Raw genomic sequence first — 4497 nt, 5'->3', positions numbered from 1 at the left:
TTCCCCACTGTCACGTGGTTCTGTGTGGTGGGGGTCGATTACAGGCGGTATGAAGCTGGCTAAATAAGGGGGGGGGCACAGGGATGTGACAGGGCCTGGCCATGCTCGTAGGACCCAGAAGTGTCTATGCAGGCCTGGGGGTCAGATTACACAAAATATCTCCGGCTGACTGCAGCTGAATGGCCTTCGAGCCCTGCTGTATTGTCAGGCTGCCGCTGGTCAGTAGACCTGTCGCTCCCTGTTACCTCAAACCTCCTGGGTCCTCTGTCATCAACCTAACTCTACACTGCCCCCTTGTTCTAACGTCAGGATGCACTGCTTCTGAAAGGCGATTAGTTTACTCCGATAATTGCATCTTCAAAGAGAGATGCTCTCCTGCAAAGAACGAGGCAGAAGGACTGTGGACAGAGGCCGGACGGAGGAATCTTTGAGGGGACGAACATCTAATGTGGTTACCTGAGGCCAGACAGCATCTTCTGCAATGTCTCCGTCTGTGCAGGAGCTCGAACGAATCAAGAAGCGAATCACGTCAAGCCACCTCTCCGGTTAATGAGATTTAGACGTAAGAGCCTCAGTGAAAATTCACTTGGAAAGGGCTCATCTGTCAGAGTGACCACGGGGTTTATCCGAGGGTGGACGGGGCGACAGACGAAAAGAAAAATCACAGGAGCGTCAAGTTAATGTAAATTTGTGAAGAAGCTTCAGAGTTCAAACAAGCCGCTCGTGGAAATGTAGTCAAATGTAGTCTGAACTGTCCTTGGCACTGGGAGCTCTGTATGTGAATACTTAATCACAGGCGTTCTCCTTGTTCGCTCGTTACATCGATGGGTCTCCTGTGGAGTCACGGAAGGACACAAGTCCCCTCAGGTACATCTCTGCTTTGCCAGAGGTACACAATGACTTAATGAGATTTATCCGTCTTCTTTTATAACATGTAAAGCAAGTGTCCCCTGTCCGCTTCCTGTCCGGCCGTCATTTTGTTTTAGCTTATCTTTTATTTAGAGGTATAACTATAATTTAATTAACGTGCATGTGTTTGGTCTGTGGGAGGAAGACGTACCTGCAGAAAACCAACCCAGATTCAAAATGAGAAACTTCGTACTGTTAGCTGAATGTTAATCACTTTTCCGTCATGTACATGAAGCTACTTGCAGCTTGTTGACTGTAGAAAAGTGCTAACAAGGGAAACTGAAGTGTGGAAAAGTTAGGATTCTATAGGACGAATATAATGTCACATATTCCCAAAACGCTCAGCTTGTCCAATTTCCCCAAAAAGGTCAAACTACTCCTTTGAAAATCCCACACCTCTTCCATTTAATCCCAAAGAACAAGAACAGACTTAACTTTGATTGCATTTGTAAAAAAAACGAAAGCTTCCCTCAATCCACGATATTGAAACGAGTCCGGCTGCGTGGGGGAAAAAAATGTGAAATACTTCGAGAACAACCAGGAAGAAGAATCTTATTCACGGTTGATTCTGTTCACTTTATTTCAATACATGTCACTCATACAAAATAATCTATACAAAGGCTAAAATAGGTCATATTTTTTGCATAGAAGGAACAGTGATGTCAAACAGAATAGAAGAAGCCAGGATGGAATGGCACAATAAACTCCAGTCACTGTCACATGTGGGCCTGTGCTTACAGTCGGGTTCGAAAGGGGGAGAACGCTCCACAACAAAAATATATACTCTGCTGCTCACCGCTCGGAGGAAGAGGAAGAGTCGATGGTTCCCACTTTCATCATCTTCCTTTTGTTCTTTCCCCCCCAAAAAAAATAAATCCTGTGTGTGTGCAACTGGCTGACTCCCATTAGCTCATCTCAGCGTCTATTGGACAACAGTCCCTCAGGTTTTGTTACTGAAGGAAAGAGGCTATTTTTAGACGCTCTCTTTAACTGAAAACACGAGATCTGCGGTGACACAGCTTCACTTTGCTCTTCATGCCAAGTCCTGTCTGTCTCCTCACCCCCCCCCCCCCCACACACAAAAAAGCAGCATCACACACATCGTTTAAAATGCTGCCTCTAGTTGACATGACATGAGCATCAGGAAGATGGAGCCATTAAACACGATAACAAGGCAATGAGTGTTCGGTATCGGGGGACTTTTTGTGACACTCTTTCCTTTATTTGAAAAATTGTTTGATTTGGAGTAAAGAGATACCCCCCCCCCCCCTCGGTATACTGTAGATATATCAGAGTGCTTTTCACATGTAGCAGAAAAAAAACTCCACAGGACAAAGATCGGCAGGTTTCAGATAGAGCTACCCGGCAAAACACAACATCAAACACACCATTTCTAGAGCGTACACTTCCACTGCTCAGCTATTCAGTTTCAGCACGGGGGGGATTAGGAGGAGATTACAGAAATAATAAATTGAAGGTGGTAAATAAAAAATAGAAAAACTGTCTCTATGTCTCAAGATTCTTCACAGCAGACAAACCCAAATTCCCTGCGTGTGCATTCTTCCTTCACCATCTCTGTGCCTCCGTGGATGAGAGGGAATACGATGTACTCCTTTTCAAAGTAAAAGAAACATGAGGAAACACGTGTCCTACAGCAAAATGCAAAATGTAGTCAAATAAACTATGTCAATCAGCACAGACGAAAAACACAAAATGTACATACTTTACACTGCTCCTGTAGTTGAAGAGGGGAAAACAAGAGGCAGAAAAAAAAAACCCTATCGAACGTGAGAAGATGAATAACATACATGTGGAGGTTATGTCTGTATACGTGTGTGTTAGGCATGTTAACGGCAGTACAACTGTGTCGTAAATGTGAGTAGGTTGTAAAAAATGAGCATATTTACATGTGGAGCTGAACGTGGCAGCACCTTTATGCCGTTGTGTCGTTTGCTCCGTGCTGTGGTGTCGGATAATAGTTCATGCTCTAGAAATACACAATGGGCAGTTTTCAAAAGACACACTGCGAGCGGTGGCAGCACGTCCGACTTTAATTAAACCGGATCTTAACGCAGAGAAGCACGGTGACAAGCGTGCAGCTCGTCTTTTGTGAGCTGCGCCGGGGTTTGATAAATGCCAAATTTTCTCCATCTCTATCAATTCTGACTTAATTGCTGAAAAACCGCCGGTAGCAGTGTTGAGACAGAAAGGCGTTTTTTGCACCTTGTAGAGGAACATCGCAGAGACTAATCCGCTCGGAAACAAAACGCTTAATGGTGTCATCTTCTCACAATGTGCAACAGTGAGCCTCTGTCATGAGTAGAAACCAAAAGAGAAAAGAGAAACAGGCAGTTAAACATCCTACGACAAGAAAAAACATCTCATATAAAAACAAACAGCGACAGCAAATGTACAAACAAAAATAAACAAAAATGAAACAGCGTTAAAACGGCATTCATCCCTCCTTTCTTCTTCTAAAATAAAACACGAATGTCAGAATGTCACCACAGTCAGATCAGTGGAGGACGAGGAGCAGCCCCGCGTCTCTGAAGTGTGACGTCAGGTTGTCGGGAGACAGACGTCGGGGTCGTTTTGTGTTGCTTGACATCTGCGTTTACACACTTTTGCACCTGACGCGAGATGAAACGACACAACAAATTGTTCATCCGGTGTTTTCTCTCTCAACTTCCAGCCTGCAGTGGGGATTGTATCACCGTGTGATTCTCAGGACTGTTAGCACCGTCACCTCTTTCCCGAGCACAGCATCTACAGTGCTGCCAGATACTGAGTATGTGGAGGCAGCCGAGCAGAGGGGGGGGGGGGGGGCGATGTGACCACTCGGGCCTGTGCTGTACATCAGCAGCTGTCATGTCCCCCCCCCCCCCACCACCACCACCACCTCTGGACACAACGAGAGGAGTCGAAACCATATGGGAGCCGGCAGTGAATCACAGCCGGAAGGGTCGCTGCACATCACGGCTCAAATGTGTTGCTTCCTGATGCATGAACCCCCCCCACACACACACACACACACACACACACTCTCCACGCCACAATGTCTCTCTGATTCATTTATCAAAAAATAATACATAGGACAAAAAACCCTAGCTGGGACTGATCTCAGGGGACAATCAAAGGCAAACAGATTCCTTTCCTTCCCGCGCCGAGTCGTCTGTTCACTCGTGAGCCGGCCACACACCGTGTCCGAGTCTCAAGGCTTCAACCAAAACAACAACACACTCGCCTCAACGGTTTCCCCTGGATAACAACTTAGGAACGCGGCCACTTCTGGTTCCAATGATTTCTCTGCAAACAAATGATCCTTTGCTGTCAAAAGGTCAACATGGGTATTTTATTGATTTGCTGAGGATGCTTCATTTACCCCTGTCTGTTTCGTTTTGTTTTTTTTTCCTGGTCAGCAGAGTTTTACAACTTCAAGGATAGTGTTGGGAGGTTTGTGCCATTCTATGTTTTTCCTAGTTTCGGCATTTCTCCAAAGAAGTCCGTAGGTGCAGAAGAAGAAACCATCGGAAGGATAAAGAGAAGGTTTAAGAAAACAGTCCAAATTCCTCCCCTTTATATTGTATA

This window comes from Platichthys flesus, chromosome 6 (genome assembly GCF_949316205.1).
Source record: "Platichthys flesus chromosome 6, fPlaFle2.1, whole genome shotgun sequence".
NCBI classification, from domain to species: Eukaryota; Metazoa; Chordata; class Actinopteri; order Pleuronectiformes; family Pleuronectidae; genus Platichthys; species Platichthys flesus.
This window is presented reverse-complemented; position numbering follows the sequence as displayed.